General features: G+C 42.1%; 2 pseudogenes; both read right to left on the bottom strand.

Moving 5' to 3' along the window:
• Positions 1 to 595: 595 nt before the first annotated feature.
• LOC133755239 (NIF3-like protein 1) lies at positions 596 to 9,894 on the bottom strand (annotated as a pseudogene).
• A 3,561-nt stretch (positions 9,895 to 13,455) lies between these two features.
• LOC133755060 (la-related protein 4B-like) lies at positions 13,456 to 15,370 on the bottom strand (annotated as a pseudogene).
• Positions 15,371 to 16,701: the final 1,331 nt, after the last annotated feature.

The raw sequence follows: 16,701 nt of genomic DNA, 5'->3' as shown, positions 1-16,701 counted from the left end.
CTCCTAATAAATCTCATGTTGATTCTAAAACTGAGGTGAAAGACTGGAATTTAGGTGGATCTACAGAACATGGACACAGAGACAGACCATATCATCCCAAACTGGCTACTGCCTAAAAATAGATGTTCAATTCCAAGTTTTAAAGGACATTTTAAAACTAACTAATGGCAGAGACATCTACGTTAACATATCCCAACTATAATTAAACTAAGGAGAGAATTACTTGGTTACTTCCCAAGAATCTTTAGTCAACTGATTTTAGTTGATCTTTCTTAATATTTGTTTTTCATTATGGTAGTTCAGTTATTTCCTTATGAACAATAAAACATTTGTTGAACCAGATAAACTAGAAAAGATAATATAAGGGCAGTTCAAAAGGTTTGCAGAAAATGGAGTTAAAAGTTATTTATTTTGTGAATTTTTTAATGTATGCAGTTTTCTCAAAATAAACATGTCCATGAACTTTTTGAAGCATCCTCATGCATCTTAAGATACTCTTCCAGAATGATATGTCGACTCCACTGACTTATGTTACACATCCACATGAGTGGAGATGCAATCTCTAGGTTGTATCATCTTGATGTTTCTGTATGCCTTATACCACACAAAGAAGATCCCTGTCCGTCTCTGACAGGATAATATTGATCTTATTCTCCAAGTGGGCACCCAGAATATCACAAAGGTCAGTAGGAAAGCCTCATTCAGTATTACTGTGTTCACAGAGGATCCAGACCATCATAATGGGACATTCCACCTGTTGAGGTACAGGTCTGCTTACACACCCTGCTCTCAGAACCAGCACACAGGGCCAAAGCTTTGACTCATGATGCTAAGGTCCTTCCTACCCCAAGAGCTAAGTAAATATGAATTAGTTTGAGGTGTCTTTTGATTCACTCAATCATGGTTGCCAGGGCAACAGATTCATCCAGGGTGCATGATTGACCCATTCCAGTATGTAGAGCAAAGGCTTCTGCTGTGAAAGAATTTCAGTTCTCTGGTAAAGTTATCTGTTTTGAGAGAGCTGAGCCACCACCTGTATCAAAGTCTTCTCTGTACAATCCAGGCTGATCCTTATTTTTCTCTTCATCAATCCTAGCAGAAAAAGAAGTGACAGGAACACCTTCAACTTCTCTCACTGCAGACACAACTTTATCCATATCTTGGGTATGCTTAATGTTGAATTGTACTCAGTGGTACCCTCTATAGGATAGCCATGAGTTTTGGAAGGATATATATGCCTCAATGTGCAGGCTCTAAGCCCTTTGGAAAACCACTTTTTCAATCCCTGGGGTGCAGCATCATAGGCTGTGTGAAGAGAGTAGATGCCAACTCTGATCTCCAAAGCCCAGAACACCAGGTGCTCCTTTCAGGACATCCAGGTAATATGCTTTATGTGTAGGAAAATAGGTGGAATGTAGGAAAAGATGAGACCTGCCTACTTATGCAGAGCCTCCTCCATCACCTTCTCAGTCAAGTCATTGGTCAGGAAGAATGTATTTATAGTTTTTGGTGGGCTTGGTTCCACCAGCAATCCAATATTGTCCCAACTCTCAGCAGACGACAGGGATGTAAAGTCATTCAAGGAGGAAATGAGTCTTCAGACCCATGAAGGAACAGGAAGAATTGCAGTTCAGAGATTACATAAACCAGACTGTCATGGGGACAGTGGCTATTGTGCATGTGTGTGATCCAGAGATTCTAACAGAAGGAAAACTCCATGTTTCCCGTTGACTTTGAGTCTGGCTGGGCAAATTGACTAGAGTCTGTGCACCCACATATTACTGAGGTCCCCGCAATCTCTCAGTGCTCAAACTGTCGAGGCTCTGGGAATGTCTCTGCCTCTCTGTGAATGAGACAGTCTAGCAAGGTGGATCAAATCCTCTGCACCCATTGACAGTGGGAGCCCTGTGTGCTGAGACTGTGGAAACTCTGACTGCATAAGAAGGCACATGATATAGCTGGTTCTCTGGACAACCAATGTGAGCTGCTCTACAGGCACTTATCAAAAGAGAAAATTTTAGAAACCACAGGCAAGTGAAAAATGCTCAATATCACTAGTCACCAGAGAAATACAAATCACAATCACAGTGAGGTTTGACCTCACCCCTGTCAGAGTGGCTCTCAAACAGAAATCAACAATCAACAAATGCTGGCCAGAATGTGGGGAAAAGGCATCTTAATCCACTATTGGTGGGAAAATAAACTAGCACAGCTATTGTGGAAGACGTATGGAGACACCTCAGAAACTTGAACGTAGATATACCATATGACTCCGCAATCTTAATCCTGGGAATTAATCTAAGTGAAATGAAATAGGCATATAAGGGGCCAGCACTGTGGTGCAGTAGGTTAATGCCCTGGCCTGAAGTGCTGGCATCCCATATGGGCACCAGTTCTAGTCTTGCCTGCTCCTCTTCCGATCCAGCTCTCTGCTGTAGCCTGGGATAGCAGTGGAAGATGTCCCAAGTCCTTGGGCCCCTGCACCACATGGGAGACCTGGAGGAAGCTCCTGGCTTCTGGCTTCAGATCAGTGCAGCACTGGCCATTGCAGTCATCTGGGGAGCGAACCAGCAGGTAGAAGACCTCTCTCTCTGTCTCTACCTCTCTCTGTAACTCTGTATTTCAAATATTTAAATCTTAAAAAAAGAAATAGGCATATGAAGGAGCTTTCTGTATCCTCATGTTCATTGAGCTCAATTAACAATAGCTAAGATATGGATTCAACCTAGATGTCCATCAACTGATGACTGGATAAAAAAATGTGATATATATATATATATATACTTATATATGTATTTATAATAAACAACTACTCAGCTATAAAATATAATGAAATCCTTTGTTTTGCAACAAAATGAATACAATTGAAAACCATTAAATTTAGTGAAATAAGCCAATCCCAAAAAGACAAACACCTTATGTTCTCCTTGATCTGTGGTAACTAATAGAGCAGCAAAAAATGGAATGTATAAGAGTGAAATTGACATTTTGAGAGTTTATGATTTTTTACAGCCCTTGTCTCTACTGCTGAACAACAGTGCTGTACTCTTTACTAAGTATAGGGTGAATCTTAAGAATAAAAAGTCCACTGAAAGTAGATCAGTGTAGGAAGTAGGGCTGACACTGTGGAGTAGTGGGGAGAACTGTGCCCAGTTTCAGTCCCAGAGGCTCCACTTCCAATCCAGCTCCCTGCTAATGTGTCTGGGAAAGATCAGGTCACTCAGGGGCTTGAGCCCCTGCAACCACATGGGAAACTTGGAAGAAGCTCCTGGCTCCTGGCTTTGGACCAGCCCATCTCCAGCCATCGCAGCCATGTGGGGACTAAACCAGTGGATGGAAAATCTTTCTCTGTCTCTTCCTTCCTTTGTCTTTGTAACTTTGCCTTTCAAATAAAAAAATGAATAGATATTTAAGGAAAAATAAGACAGGGAATTAGAGAGAAAGGATGAGTGAGAATGTGTGGGTGGGAGAGAGGATAAGATGGGAAGTATCACTATGTTCCTAAATCTGTATATATGAAATATGTGAAATCTGTTTACCTTAAATTAAAAAAAATTAAAAACTGACATTTAATTTCAATAGCTGTGAAATAGAATAACTACAATAAAAAATTCTACTTGTAGGCCAAATAAATTTGAATAGTAATAAAAATGCAATATAATTTTTAAAATGGTCTGACTTTAACATGTATCATCCCAGATGATGTATTGGAAACCTAATACCTGGGACTGGTGCTGTGGCACTGTGGGCTGAGCCTCTGCCTGTGGTGCTAGCATCCCATATGTTACCAGTTCATGTTCTGGCTGATCCTCTTCCAATCTAGCTCTCTGCCACCTGAGAAAGCAGTGGAGAATGACCCAAGTGCTTTGACCCCTACATTGATATAGGAGACCTGGAGGAAGCTCCTAGCTCCCAGGTTCAGACTGGCCAAGCTCCAGCCATTGTTGCCATTTGAGGAGTGAACCATCAAATGGAAGATCTTTCTCTCTGTCTCTCCCTCTCTCTGTCTGTAGCTCTACCTCTCAAATAAACAAAATCTTAAAAAAAAACAATAGTTTCAACCCTCAGGAATAGATTGACACCAATTTTAAAAGGACCTTGAGGTGATAAGTTTTATCTCTTACACTCTCTCACCATGTAATGACTTCTGCCAAGTTAAGTTACAGGAATATGACCCTCTCCTGATGGGGCCTCTTGATCATTGACTTCTCATATGACTGCAAGATACACTTTTTCTTTATAAATTACACATTGTACAACGGTTTTGTAACAATACAAAATAGACTAAGACTGAAAATAGATCAATACATATTTTCTCATCTTCAGGAAAGAGAGAAGGAAAATGGAGAGGTAGCATGTGGCTTAGCAGGTTAAACTGCTGCCTGGAGTGCTGGCATCCTATTTGGGCACTGATTCTAGTCCTGGCTTGGTTTACTTCTGATCACTCCTTATTAATATACCTGGAAAAGCAACAAAAGATGCCCTAAGTACTTGAGAGCGTGCACTCATGTGGGAGAATTGCATGAAGATCCTGACTCCTGGCTTCAGCTTGACCCAGCCCTGGACATAGCAGCCATTGGTGAGTGAACCAATGGATGGAATATTCTCATTCTCTCTCTCTGTCTCTCTCTCTCTCTCCCACTTCCTCCCTCTCTCTCTCTCCTTGTCTCCTCCCCTCTCTCTGTAATACTGCCTATTAAATAAATAAACCTTTAAAACAAAACAGAATACTAGCTTCTAGAGGATATCGTGTTAATTTAAAAAAAGAGAAGGAAAAGCACAGAACTTTAGAAAACCATGAGACTATTAAGTTTTTTATTTTTAAATTTTTTTTGACAGGCAGAGTGGAGAGTGAGAAAGAGAGAGACAGAGAGAAAGGTCTTCCTTTTTGCCGTTGGTTCACCCTCCAATGGCTGCCATGGCTGGCGCGCTGCGGCCGGCTCACTGCGCTGATCCGATGGCAGGAGCCAGGTGCTTCTCCTGGTCTCCCATGGGGTGCAGGGCCCAAGCACTTGGGCCATCCTCCACTGCACTCCCTGGCCACAGCAGAGAGCTGGCCTGGAAGAGGGGCAACCGGGACAGAATCTGGCACCCCGACTGGGACTAGTACCCAGTGTGCCGGCGCCACAGGGCGGAGGATTAGCCTAGTGAGCCGCGGCGCTGGCTTTATTTTTAAAATTTTTAAAGATTTATTTATTTATTTATTTGAAAGAGTTACACAGAGAAAGAAGGAGTGGCAGAGAGAGAGGGGGGTCTTCTATCCACTGGTTCACTCCCCATCTGGCTGCAACAGCTGGAGCTGCACTGATTTGAAGCCAGGAGCCAGGAGCTTCTTCCAGGTTTCCCAAGCAGGTGCAGGAGCCCAAGGACTTGGGCCATCTTCTATTGCTTTCCTAGGTCATAGAGAGAGCTGAATTGGAAGTGGAGCAGCTGGGACTTGAACCAGTGTCCATATGGATGCCAGCACTGCCAGCAACAGGCTTACCAGTTATGCCACAGCACCAGCCCCATTTTTTTTTTAATTTAGTTCATGTCTATTTTCTAATGAGAATAGGGAAGGATTTTTTAAATATTTATTTATTTGAAAGGCAGATTTACAGAGAGGCGGAAGGAGAGAGAGAGAGAGAGAGAGAGAGAGAGAGAGAGAGAGAGAGAGGTCTTCCATCCACTGGTTCACTCCCCAAATGGCTACAAACAGCCAGAGCTGAGATAATCTGAAGCCAGGATCCAGAGTTTCTCCTGGGCCTCTCATGTGATTGCAGCGTCTCAAGGACTAGGATCATCTTCCACTGCTTTCCAAGGCCATAGCAGAAAGCTGTATGGGAAGTGAAGCAGGCAGGACTTCAACAAGCATCTACATAGGATTCCAGCACTGCAGGCAGCGGCTTTATCCACTTTGCCACAGTGCCAGGCCCATGAGATTTAGCAACCAACATAAAAAGCATACTTCAAAGAGTTTGCAGAAAGTTGAATTAAAAATATGAGAAGACTGAAAATAAGCTTAAGAATAATTAAGTAATCACCTTACTGGAGAAAAATTAATTTTCTTTGATCTTGGAAATATATAGATGTACTTATGATCATAACTGGAAGAGAAGATGAATGGAGAGAGTTGTGATTGGGTTCACCCTTCGATTCCAATGTGCAAAATAAAATTATTATTGAAATGAATTGGAAGTGGAGTAGCCAGGACTTGAACTGGTTCCCATATGGGATGCTGGCACTGCAGGCAGTGGCTTTACCCACTATGCCACAGTGCCAGCCCCTATGTATAAATCTTATGGCATCAGTAGAGACATTATGTAATATTATCTATTCCACATGAACAGGGAATTGTGATCTGAATATGTGAAAATACTCAATCCCTGCATGATTATATAAAGTATTCATGGTCAAAAATTGTGTAACTTTTAGATATAGAAAGATGCACATATTAAGTGATTTTGTAAAGATGAGTTTAATTATACCAGTATAAATACACTAGTCATATGCTCTGTCAGAAGCAGCCACAGGATCTGCAAATGTTTGGAGTTACCAAGCTTACATCCTTAACCAGAAGATGTGGTGAATGAGAATTTAGTCTTTTTTAATGTATGATTAAATGAATAACTACAGTGAACTGGAAAATATGAATAAGAGGTTGGTGTTATTGGAAGTGGGTCCAATAGAGGGGGAATCCCCTTGCAGTACTATAAATGAGTCATATAGAACAAAAGTGTGAATAAGCTATAAGGTGATACTCCAGATAAAATTTGCGTCTGATACGTACCACTAAAGATGTACATGTTTAGGATTCTGAGCTTTGAAAAGAAGTACATTTGAACGCAAATTCTTGCCATGTTATATTTTGCAAGGCAATTTTGTTATATTACTAAAACTTTGACCTACATTTCTCCTCACACAGAATCAGGAATTCAATCTATAAGTAGAGGTGTACTTCAAAGATTAAATAAGAAAAAATATACAAAACCCCATGGATATGCTTTTAACTAAACAACATTTGAAAAACTTGTTCTCTTGCTATGGATCATGGACTCCAAATCCCATTAAGTTGGCAGGTACCAATGCCATCTTACTAGTCAAAGTGATCAGTTTAAGTTCATAATTGATCATAAAGATAGGATTAAGTGTCAAAGAGATTACATAAATAAGATCAGTGCCTGATAATAATAATTGATAGAATTAAAAAGCAGAGAATGATCCAACATGGGAAGTAGGATACACAGCAGACTCATAGAATTACAAATGCCCTAAACAGCGCTCTGGCCTCAGAATCAGCCCTTAAGGCATTCAGATCTTGCTAAAAAGCCCATGAGAGTTTCTCAGGCATGGAAAGCCAAGACACCGGCAAAAAATGACCTAAATGAAAGATCTCTGTGAGTGAGATCCTGGTGGAAAGAAGGGGCCATCAAAGAAGGAGGTACCTTTCTCTGAAGGGAGGAGAGAACTTCCAGTTTGATTTTGGCCTTGTCTAAATAAGGTCAGAGTTTGTGAACTCAAGAGACTTCCATAGCTTTGGCAGCTCATGACAAGAGCCTCGGGTGATCACTGACATCATAAATGAGAGTGTCAATTGTTAAATCAACAACAGGAGTCACTGTGCACTTGCTCCCCATGTAGGACCTCTGTCATTAATGTGTTGTATTATGAGAATTAACTGTAAAAGTAATCTTCAAACAGTGCTTTATACTCTCCCTATCTCCCTCTCTCCCCTTCTCCCTCCCTCTCTTCTGGAAAGTCTGACTTTCAGATAAGCAAATCAATAATTTTTAAAAAAGAAACTAAGAAAGCAGACAGATTCAAGAAAAATACAAATAAATATTTTAATAAGGACTCCAGAACAGACTATAAATGTGCTACTACTGCACTTTTGTCACTATGATGTACTAAAAGAAAAATAATTAATGTATATATTTTTTGACAGGCAGAGTGGACAGTGGGAGAGAGAGACAGAGAGAAAGGTCTTCCTTATCCATTGGTTCACCCTCCAATGGCTGCTGTGGCCGGTGGACTGTAGCCCGCACACCTCGCTGATCTGAAGCCAGGAACAAGGTGCTTCTCCTGGTCTCCCATGTGGGTGCAGGGCCCCAGGAATTGGGCCATTCTCCACTGCACTCCCAGGCCATAGTAGAGAGCTGGACAGGAAGAGGAGTGACCGGGACAGAATCTGGTGCCCCATCTAGGACTAGAACCCAGTGTGCCAGCGCCGCAGGCGGAAGATTAGCCTATTGAGCTGTGGCGCCAACCAATGTATATTATCATGTACTAATTTGAATGATTAATTATTGGTAATTAGAATTTAGTTTTAAATAAAAATATTTCAAGTGACAATATTCATCAGCCTAGTAGAAAAAGGTTGAAACAGGCTGGCACCACAGCTCCCTAGGCTAATCCTCCACCTGCGGCCCTGGAACTCTGCATTCTAGTTCTGGTTGGGGTGCCGGTTCTGTCCCAGTTGCTCCTCTTCCAGTCCAGCTCTCTGCTGTGGCCCAGGAAGGCAGTGGAGGATGGCCCAAGTCCTTGGGCCCTGCACCCGCATGGGAGACCAGGAGGAAGCAACTGGCTCCTGGCTTCGGATCGGTGCAACACTGGCCATAGTGGCCATTTAGGGGGTGAACCAATGGAAGGAAGACCTTTCTCTCTGTCTCTCTAACTAACTCTGCCTGTAAAAAAAAAGGTTGAAACAAAGCACTCTCTCTTAATCTCACAAAGTCATGTGAATAGAAGGCATATCTGATTTATTCTAATAGGTCTTCCTAAAATTCACAATTTTTTTTCTGACAACAGTGAATTTGGATCATCATAGAAAATTCTTTGAAGGCTCTTGTTAAATGTGTTCCTCTCTGAGAAAGTAAATTTTACTGGATGAATCTACAAGAGGTAAATTTTTGATTTATAGAACATTGGAAAACCAATATACTTAGTCTCCAATTTCTGATTTACTTTATAGAACAGAAATTACACATATAAATTTCACCTTATCTATTTTTTTAAATTTTTACTTACTTATTTGACAGTCAGGAGAGAGACAGAGAAGTCTTCCTGGTTCACTCCCAAATGGCCACAATGGTCAGAGCTGGGCCAATCCAAAGCCAGGAGCCAGAGATTTTTCTGGGTCTCTCACATAGGTGCAGGGGTCCAAGCACTTGGGCCACCATCCTCTGCTTTCCCAGGTCATTATCACAGAGCTGGATTGGAAATGGAGCAGCTGAGACATGAACTGGCACCTGTATGGGATACCAGTGCCACAGGCAGAGGCTTAATGACTATGGCACACACCGCTTCCCACTTTATCTAAATTTACAGTAAACCCATGAGTTGTACCACAACACAATTTTCCTTCCTTCCTTCCCTCCTTCTCTCCTTCCCTTGTTCCTTCCTTCCTTTCTTCCTTCCTTCCTTCTTTTCTTTTTCTTTCTTTCTTCTCTCTTTTTCTTTCTATTTCTTTTTCTTTCTTTCTTTTTCTTTCTTCCTTTTTGTTAATTTTTCTGTGTCATGAAGCTTGCACATTGCATCTAGGGACATGGACCACGGAGAGAGGCTTATGATTACTGTGTGCAAATACTCTCCTCTTGAGGGTCAAAGCATCTGACAAAGTAGCTCTCCTAGATTAAGTCCTCAAGTGCCTCTCTCAATAATAAGCAAGAGAAGGTGTGCTAACTGAAGAACATCTTTGGTTTAATTAACTCTAGGAGGTCTGAGTGTTGCTGGGGTCCTCATTGGGCTATAATAATGGGTCATGAATCATTTGAGTGTGACTGTTTACCACATGAATCACTGATGCTGAAAGTTTCCTCTTATCTCTTCCAGCAAGAATCCTTAATGGCCCACACTGCTGCTGGTGCTGTAGAAACTTACAGTGTTGAAGGTGTAGTCCAAAGCGGAGGCTGTCATGATGAAATTCTCTGAGTGCACTATTTTAATATCAGGCAGTGGGTTAATGCCCTGGCCTGAAGTGCCAGCATCACTTATGTGCGCCACTTCAAGACCAGGCTGCACCACTTTTTTTTTCTTTTTTTTTTTTTGACAGGCAGAGTGGACAGTGAGAGAGAGAGACAGAGAGAAAGGTCTTCCTTTTGCCGTTGGTTCACCCTCCAATGGCCGCCGCGGTAGCGCGCTGCGGCTGGCGCACCGCGCTGTTCCGATGGCAGGAGCCAGGTGCTTCTCCTGGTCTCCCATGGGGTGCAGGGCCCAAGGACTTGGGCCATCCTCCACTGCACTCCCTGGCCACAGCAGAGAGCTGGCCTGGAAGAGGGGCAACCAGGACAGGATCGGTGCCCCGACCTGGACTAGAACCCGGTGTGCCGGCGCCGCAACGTGAAGGATTAGCCTGTTGAGCCACGGCGCCGGCCCACTGCACCACTTTTGATTCAGCTCCTGGCTCTTGGCTTCCAATTGGCACAGCTCTGGCCATTATGGCCAATTAGGGAGTGAACCATTAGATGAAAGACCTCTCTCTGCCTCTCCTCTCTCTGTGTTACTCTGACTTTTGAATAAATATATCTTTTTTTTAAAAAAGTTATTTGGCATATCACCTTTACTATAAAAATCACATCTGAGCAAGGTTTCGGCTCTGGATGCAACAGACTGTCACTGGCTAAGTGATAATTACAGTGTACTGACCTCTTCCAGATGGCAGCAGAACCCACAAGCACAGCCCCTTCTCTGTGATGACACCACTCCGCATACCCACTGCTCTCCTGCATGCTGCTCTTGAGCTCTAGCCTTTTAGTTTGCAACCAACCAACCACAGTTGGCTCTAATCACACACATCATGCTGCAAATATCACATGTTTGAGAGAGGACTTACTGTCACAGACCCACTGGTGTTTGGGGACAGGGATGGCTGAGCACACCCTGGCAAATGCTACTAAGAAATGACACAAAGGGCCCCAGATCTCAGAACTTATTCTGTGAGTGTTTACAGCATCTCTTGGTTTGGTTTGAAGAGGTCAATTATTTCTGAGTTTTTGGTCCAGCAGTCTGACAGCTACCAAGAAATTAATTCTCCCATTCCTTAATCAGGCATTTGAAACTTATTAGCAATATGTGTATTTCTTCATCTTTGAATAATGACTACTTCTCTGAAGAAAACAATGAGAGACACCAGGCAGGTTTTCTCTGGTAGGGTAAATCACACTTAGTAATATATGATTCAAATTAGTAGATCATTTTCCATTTTGACTTAAAGATCCTACCAGTTCCTGCTTACTACGTTGTCTTCAGAACTCTTTCACATTAAATATGACTAATATGCATTTCCATATTTTGAAAGAGAGTATAAAAACATCTCACAGCTTTTAATAAAACTTTCCTTTTCCCTTTTGCAGCAAATAGGCAAAGCCAGTTCAACACACCAGTATGAGAGGGGGAAAAAAAAAAAACTCAACAAATTAAAATAACATTCAAACCACAGCATTAAGTATGTCTACATCCAGCTCAACATCAACATTTATAATATATCAATAATTTTATCAGATTTTCTCTGTAGGGAACCTTTTTTAATATGTTCAGATTATTTACAACTGTACAAGCAAAGCACACTCCCAAAGTGCACATATCTAATACAGTACCAACTATTTGCATTTACAGGATTTTTCAACAATCAGAAAAAAGATCACCTGTTTAAGATCCTTAAGGTAAATTACAAAAACTGCTGCTAGTTCTTGTACTATGGTATGCTTACTCAGTAAAACTAGTGACAAAATACACACACAGTAACTGAGTAATTATGATCCACTCATGTCAACCTGGGGTGTCTCCATGAACTCTTAGCTGTTTTATACAAAAGTTAAAGCAAAGTCATTTTCAAGTTTAAATGCAATTCAAGCCTTTAAATATTGGATGAAAATATTTTTTTTAAAAAAACCTCAGTCTTGTTAAGTAACATTTTATGGAATAAACTGTATGGTTACATGTAGCAGGAAATATTTTAATGTCTGCTGCTTAGAATAATTAAAGAAAAATGTTGGGGGCCAGCACCGTGGCTCACTTGGTTAATCCTCCACCTGCAGTGCTGGCACCCCATATGGGTGCCGGGTTCTAGTCCCAGTTGCTCCTCTTCCAGTCCAGCTCTCTGCTGTGGCCCAGGAAGGCAGTGGAGGATGGCCCACGTACTTGGGCCCCTGCACCCACATTGGAGACCAGGAGGAGGCACCAGGCTCCTGGCTTCAGGTCGGCATAGCTCTGGTCATGGTGGCCATTTGGGGGATGAACCAATGGAAGGAAGACATTTCTCTCTCTCTCTCTCTTTCACTATATAACTCTATCTGTCAAATAAATAAAGAGAATAATTTTAGGCATTTTAAGACAAAATAATTTATATTTAAATTTATTATAAACTTGATAACTTTAGTGCTTCCTTGTTCAGAAGTACAACACTTCTAGAAGTGAATCAATGAGACCCTCATCTTGGAGGTAAAAAGAGCAACAATTTTTGTCCTCCACCAGCCAAAGAGGGGAATAAAACTACAAACACTACTCTCACACATAACTTTTAAATCCATGTGCTGATGCAGAGGTTCAGGAAGACATTGTCATGGAGTTAAGATGAGAACTCTTCTGAAAGAGTGCCTGGGGGTTGGGGGAACATGGACATAAATGTGCATGGAGCAGGTGCACTAGGCCAAGAGCCAGAGCAGCCAGCTCACAGGGATCCAAACCATTTCATGATACAACATACTGGCAGCATGTCAGTGGCCAAAAAAGTATATTTTCATTTAGGTTCTATTCACTTGTTTTGAATTGATTTTAGGTAATAGCCACTTGCAATTGAGGGGAGAAGCTGGCTACTTGCTGACAGGATGTCAAAACTCAAAGCTTTCAGGTTTCTCTAGGGTGTTCTCTGCAGATTATTTCTGCCCACTGGATCAAAAAAGGCCTATATGTACATTTATATGTATTTTTAAATGCTAGAATTATTTGTTAACAGTTTAGATGAAAGCACAGCTCCCATGCCAGTATGTCAGCGACCTGACACTGCCAACCCCCTTCCACCTTGAGGCTAAGGCCACCCTTGACAGCCCTCATACATCTGCTGGGGCATCTGAGATATGCACTTGTAGATCAATATTACTTAAAAAAATAAAGTAGTATAGTTCCATTAATTTAGAAAAATTCACTATATATAGCTTGCATTCAGAACCACACAGAGGCTTAACAGAAAACACCAATCTGTTGGGATAAATGCATTTTCTATCCTAAAAAATCAGACTTAAACATCACCTCCAGTTAAGCACCAATGAAAAATAAGGTTTCTATTAATTAAATCCTGAAAAATAGTTTTTTTAGAGGGGGAGAATCTGACTCACAGAAGAAAAAATAACTTGCAGGCATTCCATGGGGCTCACAGATCCTGCAACTGCCCAACCAGCCACTCATCCTCATACTGAGTGGGAAAAGTGTTTCATTTGTGGCTAATGCAGCTCTTTGCAACCCCTCCCAGACATAGAATTTTTACTGATGAGACTTGGGGGTAGTGTTCTGTCCTCTGTGAAGACACTTTCCAACAGCTGGTGGTGAGGGCCAGTGCCCAGGCTGCTTCCCCTGGTCTTTGGGGACTCTGGGAATGGACTTGAGGACAGGGGGCTCCCTCTATTTCCACACAGGTGCAGAAAGCTTCTTCTCCTCCTTCCTACAACTGCCATCATTTGACTTTTGTTCTTTTGAGGGTTGCAGTGGAGAAGAAGGTGGCTCTCTACTCGTTCTCTGACAAATCTGGGCATTTGCAATTCTGTGGCAGCTCCATGCACCTGCTCTGATTTACACACAGTTGTAGTAAGGACAGAAGGGAGTCTGTCCACACTGAGGGTTTCCCTCTGCTTTTCTGCCACCTTGGGATCCTCAGGTAAATGAGCTAGGGATGGGGATCATTCATACATTGCTGATACAGCACAAGAAGCCAGCGGTGAGGGCTCTCTGGGGACCACTACAGGAATAGTGTTCCTACTTGCATCTGCATGGGGGCTCCTTTCCTTTGACAATCCTATTATCAAGCTAGATAGCCTGTTTTCAAACAAGTCCTCTGTCTTCAAATTGCCTCAGCTCCAGGTAATGGGGGGAAGTTGGACAGCCCCAGTTCAAAGTTTGTGATGGAGGCTTTGGTCGTGTTGGAGACTGAGTTTGGCTGCTTGTAAACTTTTCCTCCCTTTTCTTCTTATAGCCAAAGGAATTTTTCCTGCTTCTGGGAGGATACTGTATGAGTGAAGTCAGAGGAGAGGCTGCAGGCTTGAAGGTTGGAGATGTAAACCCATGTATAAATCCAGTATTTGGAAATAGTTACCAAGGGTGGATTGAAATAGCTATGCATTAATGACAATGTCTGGGAGCAGCCAGGCTGTACAGAGGAAACTATTGTTGGGGACTGTATACTGGAGGTAAATAAATGATGTGTAACACTGCTATGTATAAAGGTTCATGTAGAGAGACCTAAATCCATTCTTTGGCAAAAATGGGATCATAGCTATTTCCTTTGCTTTTAGCTGCACTTTAATTGGTTTTCCTTGAAAAGTTTTGACTTTTCGCAGGTATTTGTAAGCCTGTTGTGCATCAACTTCTGCTTCAAATGTAATAAATCAATTATCATTATGGGCAAATTCACAGTTTTTAAATTTCAGTAAGTTATTTCCTTTAAATAGTGCTTCTACTTCTTCCACAGGGGTAGATTCCGATATTTCTCGCAATATTACTATGCAATGATTTTGATTTGGCCTTACTTTTTCTGCCTTCTCATCCACCTTAGCACTTCAACAATCAAATCCACACTAGTACTGAGTTTCTTGATATGGTCAAGGTTAGCTACCATTGTAATTTGAGCATACTGATCACTATCCATCTGTGATGTAAGATAGATGGCACTAGCAAGAGTCTCCCTAGATAAACAGAATTCCAATTTTTTTAAGTACTTCTTGAGAATCTTCCTGGCTTTCTGGTTGAGATGCATTTCCTCCTGTTTCACTATTTTCAGGTAGAGATTTGTATTCTGCATGATCCAGAGCCAAAGCATTCATGTCTGTTTTGACTCAGGTAAATCTGGTAATGCTTCATTCTCATGACTTTGTCACCATCACCATTGACATCCAATCCCTGCGGGCTGCAGTCTGCACCATGCCCAGCTGTCTCCTCCCATGCAGCACTCAAACCGACAGCTACACTACTTGCTTCCAAATGTAACATAAGTCCCCCACACTTTCTCATTAGGGTTTAGCTCAGAAACCTTAGTTGTCGGTACCTGACTCAAAGCTGGGATGGAACTTGTTTGAGAAGTGGTTTGAGATATAGGACCATTCATCAGATGAGAGCTGCCCTTGCCCTCTTGACCTCACTGTGCCTGCAGTTCAGCCACAACTTTAGCGTCCTGACCAGAAGTCATGGGTTCCACTAGGAGAAGTTTAATGTAAACTTCAGGATGCTGCTAGCTCTGCCCGCCTTGCCCAACTGGCCTCTGGGGGACTCCTTGCTGCAGCCCCGGTGCCCGGCGACCACGCGACATGGAGGGAGAGCTGAGGAGGGAGACTAGGAAGAGGCGGCACTGCAGCACCAGGCTGGACACAGGAAGCAAGGGCCGGCATGGGCCAGGTGCAGTGGCGGAAGCGGATTCTTCCACTTTCGGGCCGAAAATGTCTCAACCTTGAGACTCTGGATCTCCAACACTCCTTCCCTTCGCATAAGAACACACTTAAAAAATCCTTAAAAGGTTGTGTGTGAATCAATCTGGCAGAAATTCACTAAATACCAAGTTGATAGCATCCATCATAGCATAGATGGGAGACTGAGAAGAGCCCAGCATCAAACCACCATGCTTCTGATAATACAGGGCCCACATTTTCTCAGAAAGGAACACTGGAGGGACCCCCCCCTAAGGTGGGTCAGAGGCAAAAGTGCTAAAAGGATAATAACTGGGCATTCTCAATGAATAGGACTCACTCATGGGATTTCTGTAAGTTTGAAATAATTTTCAAAATTAACTACTCTTAAAATGACCAATTTGTAAGATGACAATATCCATATCATGTTAGTAAAGCAGGGGCAGCAACAAATACTATGAAAGCTAAACCTTACCCAATTCTTATTAGGCCAAAGTTGTAAAATTTGTCCCCTTCTAAGCATCTACATGCTTGTGTGGAGACTGCACAAAAAATAGAATAACATTCACAATGCATTTCTTTTTTGGGAATATATTTGTGATAGTTTGGAAACAGCTTGATCTTTCTATTTTAAAGGTTTTGAAAACCCTGTTGCTCTTTAAAAATAATTATTTTATTTTTGTACTTGAAAAGTAGAAATGGGGTGTATCTCAAATCTGTTGGTTCACTCCCCAACTTTATGCCACAACTGGGGCAGGACCAAGTTGAAACCAGAAACCTGAAACACAATCTGGGTCTCTACAAGGGTGGCACAGACTCAATTCCTTTAACCCTCATCACTTTCTCTCAGAATGCACACCAACATGAAGCTGGAGTCAGAAGCAGAGCTGGGACTTTTCCCAGGCTCTCTGACATGGGATGCAGGCATCCCAAGCAGTGGTCACACCACTATGTCAAATGGCCACTCCTTAATTTTTAATTTAGTTTTTATTTGGAAGTCAGAGAGACTGAGAAAGATAAGCAGCAGAAATCACTCATCTGTTGGCTTACTACACAATGCCCACCACAGTCACGGCTGAATTTGATGAAAGACAAGAGTCAGGAGCTTCATCCAGGT

This window comes from Lepus europaeus, unplaced genomic scaffold, assembly GCF_033115175.1.
Source record: "Lepus europaeus isolate LE1 unplaced genomic scaffold, mLepTim1.pri SCAFFOLD_3_1, whole genome shotgun sequence".
In the NCBI taxonomy this organism is placed as follows: domain Eukaryota; kingdom Metazoa; phylum Chordata; class Mammalia; order Lagomorpha; family Leporidae; genus Lepus; species Lepus europaeus.
Note: the sequence above shows the minus strand (reverse complement) of the source record. Positions and strands in the feature narration are given on the sequence as shown.